The sequence below is a fragment of the Hippocampus bargibanti genome, linkage group LG13, assembly GCF_051943395.1.
Source record: "Hippocampus bargibanti isolate YZ-2025 linkage group LG13, ASM5194339v1, whole genome shotgun sequence".
In the NCBI taxonomy this organism is placed as follows: Eukaryota; Metazoa; Chordata; class Actinopteri; order Syngnathiformes; family Syngnathidae; genus Hippocampus; species Hippocampus bargibanti.
The window spans coordinates 3,118,727-3,135,074 of record NC_142746.1 but is presented as its reverse complement, the minus strand read 5'-3'; the positions used below and the strand labels follow the sequence as shown (position 1 = coordinate 3,135,074).

Genomic DNA, 16,348 nt, shown 5'->3' with positions numbered 1-16,348 from the left:
TGACTTATATGCTCGGCTGGACAGCAAGGAAGGTGAGACTGATCTTTACAGGCTGGCGAGACAGAGAGACAAAGATGGTCAGGACCTGCAGCAGGTTCGGGTGATTAAGGATAGAGATGGCAATGTACTAACAGGTGCCAGTAGTGTGATGGCAAGATGGAAAGAGTACTTTGAGGAGTTGATGAATGAGGAAAATGAGAAGGAACAAAGAGTAGAAGACGTGACTGTTGTGGACCAAGACATAGCAAGCATTAGCAAAGATGAAGTGAGGAGGATGAAGGGGGGAGAGGCACTTGGGCCTGATGATTTACCAATCGAGGTATGGAAGTGTCTTGGAGAGGTGGCGGTGGTGTTCCTGACTGGGTTATTCGACAAGATCTTAGATGGTGAACAGATGCCTGAAGAATGGAGACGAAGTGTACTTGTGCCCATTTTTAAGAACAAAGGAGATGTGCAGAGTTGTACTAATTACAGAGGAATAAAGTTGATGAGCCATACAATGAAACTCTGGGATAGAGTAGTTGAAGCTAGACTAAGAGCAGAAGTGAATATTTGTGAGCAGCAGTGTGGCTTCATGCCAAAAAAAAGAGTACGACAGATGCAATGTTTGCTTTAAGAATGCTGATAGAGAAGTACAGAGAAGGTCAGAAGGAATTGCATTGTGCTTTGTAGATCTGGAGAAAGTGTATGACAGGGTGCCCAGAGAAGAGATGTGGCATTGCATGAGGAAGTCTGGAGTGACGGAAAAGTATGTTAGAGTGGTACAAGACATGTATCATGACTGTAAGACAGTTGTGAGGTGTGCTGTCGGTATGAATGAGGAATTCAAGGCGGAGGTGGGACTCCACCAGGGGTCAGCTCTGAGCCCCTTCTTGTTTGCTATGGTGATGGACAGGCTGACAGATGATGTTAGACAAGAATCTCCTTGGACAATGATGTTTGCAGATGACATTGTGATCTGTAGCGAGAACAGGGAACAGGTGGTGGAGAAATTAGAGCTGTGGAGATATGCCCTGGAAAGGAGAGGAATGAAGATCAGTCGCAGCAAGACGGAATATATGTGTGTGAATGAGAGGGATCCACGTGCAAGAGTGATGCTACAGGGAGAAGAGATAAAGAAGGTGGAGGATTTTAAGTACTTGGGGTCAACTGTCCAGAGCAATGGAGAGTGTGGAAAAGAGGTGAAGAAGCGTGTCCAGGCAGGCCGGAGCGGCTGGAGAAAAATGTCAGGTGTGATGTGTGATAGAAGGGTTTCAGCTAGGATGAAAGGAAAAGTGTATAAAACCGTGGTGAGACCAGCCATGATGTTTGGACTGGAGACAGTGCCACTCAAGAAAAGACAGGAAGCAGAGCTGGAGGTAGCAGAGCTGAAGATGTTGAGGTTTTCTTTGGGAGTGACCAGGTTGGATAGGATCAGGAATGAGTACATTAGAGGGACAACTCATATGAGAGGCTTTGGAGAGAAAGTCAGAGAGGCCAGACTGAGATGGTTTGGATATGTCCAGAGGAGAGAGAGTGACTATATAGGGAGAAAGATGCTGAGCCTTGAACTGCCAGGCAGGAGACCGAGAGGAAGACCGAAGAGGAGGTTTATGGATGTGGTCAAAGAGGACATGAAGGTAGCTGGTGTGAGAGAAGAGGATGCACAAAACCGGGATAGATGGAGGACATTGATTCGCTGTGGCGACCCCTGAGGGGAAAGCCGAAAGGAAAAGAAGAAGATATAGCACAATGGCTGGTACAGCACAGCAACCTCCCTGAACAGAAAGCAGTTAACATCAGAGCGGCAGACATACAAGAAAGAGTCTCAGGTATGAAAAACTGGACGGCACCAGGCCCGGATATGGTCCACACCTACTGGCTAAAGAAACTCACAGCACTCCACGAGCGCCTAGCAGCACAAATGAACCCGTTGCTGATGGATGGGACTCTTCCAGGATGGCTAACCCAAGGGCGAACAATCCTGATCATGAAGGATTCCTCAAAGAGTGCAGTTCCTTCCAACGATCGGCCAATTTTACTATTACTATTAACTATTAGTCCAAGATGTCGCCCGAGTAGGCAGCTGTCAGCAAGTGCTCTCATGAGCCTTGCTTTTTTTGGTTGTTTTTGTCTGGTTTTGTGTTTTCCTTTGTCACTTTGTGTTGTTGTCTGTCGTGTGGAATGGATACGGATTGTTTTTCAGCATTTTTGACCACGACATTCATCAAGGAGGAGACTGTGCTGAGCGGTTGTGCCTATTCGGCAGCATGAATATGCCAGTACTGTTTTTGAATGGGAGGAATGTCGGTGCCATTCGACTCCCATCGCTGGACAGCTCTGGGGCCATTGTGCTTTTTTGCGCCTGTAATGGGCAGCATCTTCACAGCCCCGCTTTGTTCAGCGGAAAGGTCGGTGCTGTTGGACAGTATGCGGCTGAATGGATGCATGGCTTGAGGAGCCTGTGATAAGAAGAAAGGAGCGTCAGCGCAGAGCGCCGATGCGTATGTGGAACTGTTGCGGCTTGGAATTAAAGCAGATTGTGCCAGGAGATGTGAGACAATCTCTTTTCGTCAATGGATGCTACAGGTGCGTGTTTGCTTTCAACATTTAGCTTGTAGTCGACATGCACGTTCCATCATGATGTCCCTGATCCACTGGTGGAAAGACGCTTTGATCCTCTCCTCTTTCATCTAGAACTGCTTAATGTCATCACAAAGAGGGTACAGCAAGTCCTGAAGAATGAATGTCTCTCTCCGCGTCTTTGTTTTGTCATCTATGTTTTGTCTCTATGCTGTCATATTATTTGTTTAGTTTTTTTTGTTCTTTTGACTTCAAGACGGCGCCGCGAGAGTGGCTGCCTCTCCAGCAGCTCATGTATTTTCTTTTTCTACTTTCATTCCTTTCATCACTTTGCTGCTGTGAAATGTAAATTTCTCCACTGTGAGACTAATAAAGGCAAATCCAATCCAATAAGTAGTAGTAGTAGTAGAGTACACAGACTCTGTTACCTCCTACATGAAGTGCATGGATGACGTGACTGTCACCAGATCTGTCACCATCCGGGCCAACCAGAAGCCATGGCTGACGGGTGAAGTCCACAGGCTCCTTAGGGCTCGCAACACTGCCTACAAAGCTGGCGATGAGCTAGGCCTGAGGACAGCCAGGGCCAACCTGTCACGCTGCATTAGGATGGCCAAGAGACAGCACTCCAGGAGGATCGCCAATCATTTCAGAGACAGCAGAGACATCAGGAACCTGTGGCGTGGGATAGAGACCCTCACAGACTACAAGCCCTCTCCACAGACCTGCGAGATCTCCACCAATCTGCTGAACCAGCTGAATGACTTCTTCGCCCGCTTTGAGGCAGACAACAGCACTCCAGCACAGAAGACCCCACCACCTCCCGGCGACCAGGTGCTGACACTGTCCCAGGACAGCGTGAGGCGATCCCTAAGAGGGACCAACGCACGCAAAGCCCCAGGTCCCGACGGCATTCCTGGTCGTTTTCTGAGAGACTGCGCTGAGGAGCTCACAGATGTCTTCACGGACATCTTCAACACCCCTCTGAGCCAGGCTGTTGTGCCCACTTGCCTCAAAGCCAACACTATCATTCCAGTCCCTAAGAAGTTGTCCCCCACCTGTCACAATGACTACCGCCCGGTCGCACTCACTCCCATCCTCATGAACTGCTTCGAGCGGCTAGTTATGAACCACATCAAGGCTGCCCTCCCCCCCAACCATGACCCTTTACAGTTTGCATATCGGCCTAACCGCTCGACCGATGATGCCATCTCCACTGCTCTCCACACAGCGCTCACCCATCTGGAGACCAAAGACTCCTACGTCAGAATGCTGTTCATCGACTTCAGCTCAGCATTCAACACAATCATCCTCCAACAGCTCACCGACAAACTGAGCAAACTGGGGATCAGCACCTCCCTTTGCAACTGGCTGCTGGACTTCCTGACGGGGAGACCACAGGAAGTCAAAGTTGGAAACAACACTTCCAGCGCCATCACGCTGAACACAGGGGCCTGGGCCCCCCAGGGGTGTGTGCTGAGCCCCCTCCTCTTCACTCTGCTCACACATAACTGCTCACCATCATCACCCAGCTCCACCCTCTTCATAAAGTTTGCGGATGACACAACTGTGGTGGACCTAATCAACAACGATGAGGAGACAGCCAACAGGGACGAGGTCAGCCGGCTGGCCACGTGGTGCAAGGACAACAATCTCCGTCTGAATGTAGAGAAGACGAAGGAGATTGTTGTGGACTTCAGGAGATTGCGCCCCCAGCATGCTCCACTCATGATTGACGGTGCTGCAGTGGAGAGAGTGAGCAGCACCAAGTTCCTGGGAGTAAACATCTCCGAAGACCTGTCCTGGAGCCACAACACTGCAACACTGGCCAAGAGATCCCACCAGCGACTGTACTTCCTCCGCAAGCTCAAAAGAGTTGGAGCCCCGACCCCCATCATGACCTCCTCTACCGCGGTACCATCGAGAGCATCCTGACCAGCTGTATCACCGTGTGGTACGGAGACTGCACCGTGTCCTGCCGTAAGACTCTGCAGCGCATCGTGAGGACAGCTGGAAGATCATCGGTGTCTCTCTCTTCCCCCCCTTCAGGACATTTACAACACCCGCCTCACCCGCAGAGCCATCAGGATCGCTGGCGATCCTTCCCACCCCTCCCACAGCCTCTTCAGCCTGCTGCCATCGGGTAGGAGACTGCGGAGTCTCCGACCTAAGACCAGCAGGCTCAAGGACAGTTTCTGCCACCAGGCAGTCCGGAGACTCAACTCCCGCCCAGCCCTGCCCAGCCGGCCCCTTCCCACTGCCACACTCACCGAACTCTGAGTATACCCTACATGCTGTACTATCATCCTGAAATCTATTTTTTCGTTCTTTTTCATTTTTTTCTACAAGACCTCACTTCAAACCTTTCTTGTTTGTTTTTTGCATTACTACATTATGTCACTTTATATACGTCACTTCCTCACTTTACATATGTCACTACCTCACTTTACATACGTCACAACCTCACTTTCCAGATGACACTACATCACTTTACATTCAGAAATTACATGTATTGTCTGTTGTCAATTGTATGTCTTTTTAGCCACGTTATAAGTGCCTTGCATGCCTTGCACGCTGGGTCCGAGAGGACATTAATTTTATCTGTGCTGTATGTCATGCATATTAGCATATTTGACAATAAAGGTGACTTTGACTATCGGCCAATAACCTGTCTCTCCACAACATGGAAGCTCATGTCAGGCATCACTGCGGCTAAGATAAGTGGACACATGGATCAATACATGAGCAAAGAACAGAAAGGCATTGGTAGAGAGACTCAAGGTGCCAAACATCAGCTGCTGGTTGACAGAACAGTCGCACAAGACTGCAGGTCCCGATATACCAAGCTGTGCACAGCCTGGATTGATTACAAGAAAGCATATGATGCCACACAAATGGATCACTGAATGCTTGGAGTTGTATAAGGTCAACAGGACCCTGAGAGCCTTCGTTGCAAACTCAATGAGGATGTGGAAAACCACACTTGAAGCCAATGGCAAGACATTAACGCAAGTTTCCATCAAATGTGGCATATACCAAGGTGATGCACTCTCCCCACTGCTGTTCTGCATAGGACTGAACCCCCTCAGCCAAATAATCACCAAGACAGGTTATGGATACCACCTCAGAAATGGAGCTACAATCAGTCACCTCCTCTACATGGATGACATAAGGCTGGATGCTAAGAGCGAAAGGGACATAGACTCCCTGATCCACACAACCAGGATTTACAGCAGTGACATCGGGATGTCATTCGGGCTCTAGAAATGTAGTCGGATGGTGACTAAGAGGGGCAAGGTAGTCCACACTGAAGGGGTCTCACTCCCTGAAGGAACAACAGCAATAGCATAATATAAAAAAAAAAAAAAAAAAATCCTCGTCTCACCCACCATGGGTGGTGTCTGTCCCCATTTCAGCTCGGGTCCTCTACCAGAGGCCAGGAAGCTTGAGGGTTCTGCGCAGTATCCGTGCTGTTCCCAGCACTGCGCTTTTCTGGACCGAGATATCCGATGTTGTTCCCGGGATCTGTTGCAACCACTCGTCGAGTTTGGGGGTCACTGCCCCAAGTGCTCCGACCACCACAGGCACGACTGTCACCTTCACCTTCCAGGCTCTCTCCAGCTCCTCTCTGAGCCCTTGGTATTTCTCGATTTTCTCATGTTCCTTCTTTCTGATGTTCCCATCACTCGGGACCGCTACATCCACGACAACGGCTTTCCTTTCCCCTTTATCTATGACCACGATATCTGGTTGGTTGGCCATTACCATCTTGTCAGTCTGTATCTGGAAGTCCCACAGGATTTTTGCTCGGTCATTCTCCACCACCTTGGGAGGTGTTTCCCATTTTGACCTTGGGGTTTCCAGTCCATACTCCGCACAGATGTTTCGGTAGACTATGCCAGCCACCTGGTTATGGCGCTCCATGTAGGCTTTCCCTGCCAGCATCTTACACCCTGCAGTTACGTGTTGGATTGTCTCAGGTGCCTCTTTGCACAACCTACACCTTGGGTCTTGTCTGGTGTGGTATATCCCTGCCTCTATGGCTCTGGTGTTCAGGGCCTGCTCTTGGGCAGCCAGGATGAGTGCCTCTGTGCTGTCCTTTAGGCCAGCCCTCTCTAGCCACTGATAGGACTTCTTGAGATCAGCCACTTCTGCTATGGTTCGGTGGTACATCCCGTGTAGGGGCTTTTCCTCCCATGATTGTCCCTCTTCCAGCACCTCATCCTCTGTTCCCCATTGACTGAGACATTCTCTGTACATCATCCGTTGGAGCCTTCTCTTTGATGTATTCATGGAGCTTGGATGTTTCATCCTGGACAGTGGCTCTCACACTCACTAGTCCCCGGCCTCCTTCCTTACGGCTTGTGTACAGTCTCAGGGTGCTGGACTTGGGATGGAACCCTCCGTGCATGGTGAGGAGCACGGATATATATATATATATATATATATATATATATATATATATATATATATATATATATATATATATATATATATATATATATATATATATATATATATATATATATATATATATATATATATATATATACAGGTAACATCCATGTTACGACCGGGTTCCGTTCCGACAAAGCGGTCGTAAGTCAAAATCCATTCAGAATGGCCCACGTGACGTTTACATGACAGGATAGTATACGATGTCAATCAGTTGTTTTTAAGCAACATTTTCTATTGAATATTATTATATACCAAACTGTTTACAGTTCATTTATACATTTAATAACTGTTAGTGTCATTTTTATCATTTTATATTTCGTATTCTGATTCTGATTATTATCGATATTTATTACTGTATGTATATGTAATGTATGTATGTATACATGTAATGTATACAAAACTGTTTACTGTACAGTTTTTTTACAAATGTTATACTTACCATTTAGTGTCATTTTTATCATTTTATGTTTCACATTATCGATTTTTTATGACTGTATAACTGTACCTGTAATGTATACAAAACTGTATATTGTAATGTTCATTAAAAAAGCAGTGTACAGTACTACAGGAGATGTTGCCGAGACGGTATCTTGAGTGTCGTCACGCAGTAGATTGCTGTGTGAGTGTGTGACATTCTGGCCTGCCAAAATTGTAGTACGCGTTGCCGGCTGCTTGCGCGTTGCAGTGCCAGGCGTTCAATTAAAAAAAAAAAAAAAGGCGTGGTCTGGCGGTCGTGGTCATAAGTACAGGTGGTCGTAACTCGCGCCGGTCGTAACTCGGATGTTACCTGTATATAATTTCAACAAAATGTCAGAATGTATTATTTAAAATAACTGTGATAATACTCACCATGAATATGAATAGTTTTCCGTTCCTCATGATTGGCAAAAAGAATTCAGCCAAACGATCGGAATGAAATTCAACTGTACATACGCGAGGTTACTGCAAGCTGTCCTGCACACTGCTCATTAGCTTGCACGCTTGCTTTCTGCTGCCTCTCACAGTACGTATATCAGAATCAGAATCATCTTTATTGCCAAGTATGTAGGACACACAAGGAATTTGTTTCCGGTAGAACACGCTGCACTAGTATCGTTGTCAAAAAAAAACTGCTAAGTGGCACTATACAGTTCCATTTTGGCTACTGTTGAAAGAGTTCAAAGAGTTAATGGCTTGGGGGAAGAAGCTGTTTAAATGTCTGCTGGATTTGGTGCGCATGGATCGGTAGCGCCTGCCTGAGGGGAGTAGCTGGAAAAGGTGGTGGGCAGGGTGCGGAGGGTCCAGTAGGATTTTCCGCGCCCTAGTTTGGATTCTTGCAGTGTGCAAGTCCTCGAGAGTGGGTAGGGCGGTGCCAATGATTTTTTCCGCCGTCCTAACTGTCCGTTGAAGTCGGATTTTGTCCATTTTTGTGGCGGCCCCGAACCAAACGGTGATGGAAGAACACAGGATGGATTCGATGACAGCCGTCTAGAAATGTTGCAGCACCTCCTGTGGCAGGCCATGCTTCTTTAGCAGCCTCAGGAAGTACATTCTCTGTTGGGCCTTTTTCAGGATAGAGTTGGTGTTGACCTCCCACTTCATGTCCTGGGAGACTGTGATTCCCAGGAACTTGAAGGTCTCAACGGTTGACACCAGGCAGTTGGATAGTGTGAGGGGTAGCTGTGGTGATGGATGTTTCCTGAAGTCCACCATCATCTCAACTGTCTTGAGCGTGTTCAGCTCCAGGTTGTGACGGCTGCACCAGAGCTCCAGCTGCTCCACTTGTTGTCGGTACGCAGACTCGTCGCCGTCTTTGATGAGACCGATGACCATGGTGTCGTCTGCGAACTTTATGAATTTGACAGCTGGGTGCGTTGAGGTGCAGTCGTTCGTGTAGAGAGAGAAGAGCAATGGAGAGAGGACGCATCCCTGCGGGGCTCCAGTGCTCGTGGTTCGTGTCGTGGATTATATATTTCCCAGTCTGACCTGTTGTGTCCGTCCTGTCAGGAAGCTGAGGGTCCACTGGCAGATCGTGGGGGACACACCAAGCTGGAGAAGTTTGGGGATGAGGAGTTCTGGGATGATGGTATTGAACGCAGAGCTGTAGTCCACAAACAGGATCCTTGCGTAGGTTCCTGTGTTGTCAAGGTGGTCGAGGATGTGGTGCAGTCCGATGTTGACTGCATCCTCCACAGACCTGTTTGCCCGGTAGGCAAACTGAAGAGGATCTAGCAGAGGTCCGGTGATGTTCTTTAGGTGGTTCAGCACGAGCCGTTCAAAGGACTTCATGACCACAGACGTCAGAGCGACAGGTCTATAGTCGTTCAATCCCGAGGGTGCTGGTTTCTTTGGAACTGGGACGATAGTAGACTGTTTGAAGCAGGATGGGACTTCACACTGCTCCAGGGATCTGTTGAAGATTTGTGTGAAGACCGGAGCCAGCTGGTCAGCGCAGACTCTCAGGTAGGAGGGGGACACTCTGTCAGGTCCTGCAGCTTTCTTGATCTTTTGCTGCTTGAAGAGCCGTCTAACGTCCAGTTCGTGGATCTGTAGCGCAGAGGGCGGAGATACGGTAGTTTCTGGTAATGGTGGGCAGACCGGGGAAATGGTGGTGTCCTTTTCAAATCGGCAAAAGTATGTATTTAACTCATCAGCCATACCATTGTTGTACACTGCTTGGGGGGAAGGTAAACGATAATTTGTTATTGCTTTCAGGCCATTCCACACTGATGCAGAGTCGTTAGCGGAGAACTTTTCTTTGCTATGTTAATTTCCTTCGTCAGCCTGTTTCGGGCGAGTTTGTAAACTGCTCGATCACCGCTTTTAAATGCGGATTCTTTCTCTTTCCTAAGTTGCCTGAGTTTGGGAGTGAACCATGGCTTGTTGTTGTTGAATGAGCGGAAGGACTTTGTTGGTACACACATGTCCTCACAGAAACTGATGTATGATGTTACAGTGTCTGTGTATTCGTCCAATGTGCCCGTTGAAGTTTCAAAGACGCTCCAATCAGTGCAGTCTAAGCATTCTTGTAGCGATAACTTTGCTTCATCTGTCCATGTTTTAACTGTCTTGACTACCGGTTTTACACATTTGAGTTTCTGTTTGTATGTGGGAATTAAGTGGATTAAATAGTGGTCAGAAAGACCCAATGCTGCATGCGCAACAGACCGGTATGCGCCTTTGAGTGCTGTGTAACAATGATCTAGAATGTTTTCTCCTCTGGTGAAACAGTCAATATGCTGCTTATATTTGGGAAGTTCACGGTTCAAACGTGTTTGATTAAAATCGCCCAAAATGATCAGGGGTGATTCTGGATATTTTAGTTCGAGATGGTTTACATGGTCCGCTAGCGTTTGTATACACGCGTTAGCATTAGCTTGTGGCGCGACGTACACGGCAACGAGAATAAAGGAAGCGAACTCACGTGGCGAGTAGAATAGCTTGCAGTTGAGAGACAGCGATTCCAAACCAGGGCTGCAGTGTGCGTCGAGCATCGTGACATCGGTGCACCATTCTTCGTTGATGTAGAAGCATAGTCCACCGCCTTTGGATTTCCCCGATTGCTCTGTATCACGGTCGGCCCGAAGGAGACGGAATCCGGGTAGGTGTAGTGCGGAATCCGGGTGGCGGTCACTGAGCCAAGTCTCAGTGAAGCACAGCGCAGCAGAGCGGGCAAACGTTTTATTGGTCTTTGTGAGAAGCAGAAGTTCGTCCATCTTGTTTGGTAGTGAGCGTAGATTAGCGAGGTGGATCGATGGGAGCGGCGTTCGAAATCCACGCTGCCGAAGCTTGACGAGAACGCCGGCTCGCTTCCCCCTCTTACGCCGGCGTCTCAAAGCTCCGTACAGAGCTGCTACGCCGCTCGCGAGCAGCCCCGAAAAACCTTGTAGATTTTGGTGTGTCGGTGAAAATAGTCCAAGAGTGGATTCCCCAATGCTCAGTAACTCTTCCCTCGTGTAACTGAGTCGCGTAGGATCGCAAAAAACAAATGAAAATGACAAAACCAGGAACAATACTAGGGAGCGTGTCACCGAGGCTGCCATCCGCGGCGCCATCTTGGATTTAAAAAAAAATTTTGATGCTAACGTTGGCATAGGGCTTGTCATAGTGCCACTGACATTCAACTGTTTCATCGATGGGATTGTTTTATTGCAAATTACAATTTATCACATTAGAAGCTGTTCGCTCCACAAAGGTGAATTACCTTGATTGTTTTTTTTAATCGTCTGCTTATTCAAAAGGGGGCGTTTACCCGTTTCGACATCAACGCCACCTAAGTCAAGTTCATCCAATCAAAATGGCGCTTTCCGCCAACCGGCGTCAGTATCATCCAATCAAAATGGCGCTTTCCGCCAACCGGCGTCAGTATCATCCAATCAAAATGATGCTTTCCGTCAACCGCCGTCAGGATCATCCAATCAAAATGGCGCTTTCCACCAACCGGCATCAGTATCATCCAATCAAAATGATGCTTTCCGCCAACCGTATCATCCAATCAAAATGGCGATTTCCGCCAACCCGCGTCAGTATCATCCAATCAAAATGGCGCTTTCCGCCAACACAAGCCCAAACAGGAAATTAACAGTGAAAAAGCCAGAATACATATTTAGTTTTATCTGGTCATTTTGGTCTGAAAAAGTCGGAAATCCGCCAATGGCTGGAAAATTCTCATCCCCGGGGCATGAAGCAGCGACGCGGCTACGACTTACCGGGACCACGCTGAACTCCACCTTCTGGTTCAGCTGCAGATTTTTACCAATCACTTCTTCAGAGCGGAAGAGCTGAGGGTTTTGTGCGCACTTGATCAGGCCGCCATCCTCGGAGAACTCGATGACGATGCCCTGCAAAAGGGACGCCGGCGCAGGCGTGAAGCGCCGCCGCCACCGGAGGGAAACGGCTATAGACGTCTTACGTGGCGCCGTTGCTCCGTGGACATTTTAAAGGTGACGGGCAGGATTTCCAAAAGAGTGGCCCGTTCTTCTTTGGTGTCCCGATGGGTGGCCACGTTGAAGCTAAAAATTCAGTTGTCATCTGAATGGTTGCCCTGTATGTCAATCGAGTGACGGGACGTTTGATAGGCTGACAAATGTTTTTTTTACTGTCACGCTACGATCGACCAGTAGTACCTCCGCGATCGACCAGTAGATCGCGATCGACGTAATGAGCATGCCTGCACTAGATCAATTGTATTGAAAAAGACGGACGGGAGAATACCCCAGCACAATGACATTTTGTCACTGGCAAGAAAAGGATGAGAAGAAGAGCACATGCCTCTTCTTCCTGCTTGATCTTCTCTTGCTCCGCCTCCGTTTTCACCTGCAAAACAAAAGTCGTCGTCATCAGGACGCCGCGCATCGCGTGCTAACCGCCACTGGCGTCCAAAAAGGTGCGGCAGGGCGGGCGCCTGCCTGTAGTTGCGGGGGCTCCTTTTTGCCGGCCACTTTCAGGACGGTGCCATCAAAGCGTTCCTTGCTGATTTCCAGCCGGCTGTCGGGAAGGGCGACGCTCAAGCCCGGCGGAGTCAACTGCGAGGAAGGAAGCGAGTCAAAAAGCCGAAGCGGCCAGGGGGCCATTTACAAAACTTGCCTTTTCCTTGGTGCTTCCGACGCCGCCGCCTCCTTCCTCTCGCCATCTTGGCGCTCCTCCTGCTCCTTTTTCTTCTGGGCGTCCGCCTCTTCCTGTCTCTTCTTCTCCATCTTCACCCGCCGAAGTCTGACGGCTCGCTTCTCATCCCTCACCTGCGGGGGCACAAAGCCGTCGGGGTCGGCTCGCGACCTTTCCGGAACCGCCTCGCCTCTGCGGACTGGACGCCGCCGCAGGTACAGTGATACCATGGCTTACGAACTTAATTAGTTCCCAGACAGAGTGTGTCAGGTGAAAAGTTTCTATAGCCAAAATTAATTTTCCATAGGAAACCATTAAAATGAGAATAATCCGTTCCCAGGTCCCCATAAAACATGATTTTCTACTAAATAAGCCATCAAACTACACAAAATATACATTATTTTATGTATAGTACATATGCCATTGTATTCTTATGAAAGAAATACACTGCACTGCATAATAAAGTCATTTTATTTACATTTGTGATGGTCGATGGCTTGATGAAATGGGGTGGGATGAGGTCAGAGGGAGGGAATTGCTGTTTGGAAGGAGAGTCACGTTCCATAAGGACTGTGATTAAAGAAATAAACTGTACAGTATAATAAAGTCGTTTTATTTAACTTTGTGATGGTCGTTGATGGCTTGATGGAATGGAGTGTCCAGTTTCATCAGCACTAAACACTTGATGAGGAACGTAGCCTTCTTCAACCATCTTGAGGAATGATTCCTTGTAAAGCTTCGGCAGCTTTATCGTCAGTACTGGTTGCCTCAACAGGACGAATGACACTATGAATCCCTGTACGACGCTTAAAGTTCTCAAACCATCCATGGCTAGCCTTGAAATCATCAATGGATGACAAACTTCCAGGTTGCGTCTTGACGATATCCGAGTCAAGTTCCCGGGCTTTCTCTGTGATAATTTTACCTTGTTCAGCATCAATTGTGTTCTGTTTAGCTGGGTTGATATCTGTTTGCATTCGGTGTATTAAGTGTATGTGGCTTGTGCAGGTTATTTGTGGAGCCTGATTGATGGGATATTTTAACCTTGCAGTCTACACTCTGTGCTTGAACTATCAATAAAGTTGAAACGAATCCAAATTTCACATTTGTTTTCTACCCATTTTCTCAATCTCTCTATCAGTCGTCTGCCTGTTTTTTTTCCAAGATGGCGGCGCGTGCACACGCAGCGGCTCCTCTCTCTCCCGGCAAATTGGTTTTTTCGTGTTTATTGTGTTTGTCTTACTCGTGCAAATGTCCGTCTCCGTTGGCCTCGCTACACCCGAGGCGTACCTACTCCCGTGAGGTTCTGCTCGACATCGGCAGTTCATTTTTAAAACCTAAACCAGCTGAAGCAGAAGTGCTACGCAAGCATGGATTGCTCAGGGAGTCGGCTCATCCATTGAGCCCCACTCTTCCACCGACCCCCACTCCTGCACTCAACCCAGAGTGGAGGCGCCACAAGCGCTGTATGAGGAAACAAAAGAGGGGAAAGCGTGGAGGTATTCGCATTAGGCTCGCGGCTAGCCGCCACCGGCCTTGCATTCCTACCATCACGCTGGCTAACGTGCGCTCGCTGGACAATAAAATGGACTACATCAGACTTCTCCGCTCAACTTCCAAGACCGTGGGTGAGTGTTGTGCCTTTGTGTTTGTGGAAACATGGCTGACCGACAGCATACCGGACAGTGCCATCCAGCTAGCCCAGCTAACTAGCTTCCGGGCAGACAGAGCGCTCGTCGAGTGGGGGAAGACTCGCGGCGGGGGACTCTGTGTTTACATCAGTGATGCCTGGTGCCGCAACGCTGTTGTGGTATGCAAACACTGTTCGCCACTGATGGAACTTATGGTCATAAAATGTCGGCCATTCTACCTGCCGAGGGAATTTAGTGCCATACTGCTGGTAGCAGTTTACATCCCCCCCAAGCTCAATTAACAACAGGAGCGCGGCATTGAATGAACTCTACCAGCACATCAGCGAGCAACAGACAGCCCACCCAGATGCTTTCCTTATCCTGGCTGGCGATTTCAACCACGCCAACCCGAAAAGTGTTTTTCCACATCTCCATGGACACATTAACTTTCCGACGAGAGGTAACAACATTCTGGACAATGTTTTCACCACACACAAAGGAGCCTACAAAGCCTACCCCCTCCCCCACCTAGGAGCTTCGGACCACTCCACTATCATGTTAATGCCCGCATATAGGCCTCTTGTCAAAGTCGTCAAACCAGTCAAGAAGCAGATAAGGGTGTGGCCTGATGGGTCGTCAGAGGCACTCAAAGACTGCTTCTCCAACACTGACTGGAACATGTTCAGACAAGCGGCCACCTACAACAACAACACCGACCTCCAAGAGTACACAGACTCTGTTACCTCCTACATGAGGAAGTGCATGGATGACGTGACTGTCACCAGATCTGTCACCATCCTGGCCAACCAGAAGCCATGGCTGACGGGTGAAGTCCACAGGCTCCTCAGGGCTCGGAACGCTGCCTACAAAGCTGGCGATGAGCTGGGCCTGAGGACAGCCAGGGCCAACCTGTCACGTGGCATCAGGATGGCCAAGAGACAGCACTCCAGGAGGATCGCCAACCACTTCAAAGACAGCAGTGACACCAGGAACCTGTGGCGTGGGATACAGACCATCACAGACTACAAGCCCACTCCACAGACCTGCGAGAACTCCACCACTCTGCTGAACCAGCTGAGCGACTTCTTCGCCCGCTTCGAGGCAGACAACAGCACTCCAGCACAGAAGACCCCATCACCTCCCGGCGAACAGGTGCTGACACTGTCCCAGGACAGCGTGAGGCGATCTCTCAGAGGGACCAACGCACGAAAAGCCCCGGGTCCCGACGGCATTCCTGGCCGTGTTCTGAGAGACTGCGCTGTGGAGCTCACAGATGTCTTCACGGACATCTTCAACACCTCCCTGAGCCAGGCTGTTGTGCCCACGTGCCTCAAAGCCACCACCATTATCCCGGTCCCGAAGAAGTCGTCCCCCACCTGCCACAATGACTACCGCCCGGTCGCACTCACTCCCATCCTCATGAAGTGCTTCGAGCGGCTAGTTATGAACCACATCAAGGCTGCCCTCCCCCCACCCATGACCCCTTCCAATTTGCATATCGGCCCAACCGCTCGACCGATGATGCCATCTCCACTGCTCTCCACACAGCGCTCACCCACCTGGAGACCAGAGACTCCTACGTCAGAATGCTGTTCATCGACTTCAGCTCAGCATTCAACACAATCATCCCCCAACAGCTTACTAATAAACTGAGCAAACTGGGGATCAGCACCTCCCTGTGCAACTGGCTGCTGGACTTCCTGACGGGGAGACCACAGGCAGTCAGAGTTGGCGACAACACTTCCAGCACCATCACGCTGAACACAGGGGCCCCCCAGGGGTGTGTGCTGAGCCCCCTCCTCTTCACTCTGCTCACGCACGACTGCTCACCATCATCACCCAGCTCCAACCTCTTCATAAAGTTTGCGGATGACACGACTGTGGTGGGCCTCATCAAAAACGACGAGGAGACAGCCTACAGGGACGAGGTCAGCCGCCTGGCCACGTGGTGCAAGGACAACAATCTCCGTCTGAATGTGGAGAAGACGAAGGAGATTGTTGTGGACTTCAGGAGAGTGCGCCCCCAGCATGCTCCACTAACCATCGACGGTGCTGCAGTGGAGAGAGTGAGCAGCACCAAGTTCCTGGGAGTGCACATATCCGATGACCTGTCC

The 16,348-nt window shown here is 49.2% G+C and overlaps 1 long non-coding RNA gene across 4 annotated transcripts; it reads right to left on the bottom strand.

Annotated features, from left to right (window-relative positions):
- Nucleotides 1–7,146: 7,146 nt before the first annotated feature.
- On the bottom strand, nucleotides 7,147–12,734 carry LOC148889033 (uncharacterized). Of its 4 annotated transcripts, none has more exons than XR_016116970.1 (5): nucleotides 12,586–12,734; nucleotides 12,408–12,524; nucleotides 12,126–12,315; nucleotides 11,912–12,043; nucleotides 7,147–11,840 (listed from the first exon to the last, which is right to left on the bottom strand). It is a non-coding gene; the product is annotated as an uncharacterized LOC148889033 (long non-coding RNA). The 4 variants fall into 4 exon arrangements; XR_016116971.1 differs by having other exon boundaries at nucleotides 12,271–12,315; XR_016116972.1 differs by having other exon boundaries at nucleotides 11,912–12,011; nucleotides 12,271–12,315.
- Between the last annotated feature and the right edge of the window lie 3,614 nt (nucleotides 12,735–16,348).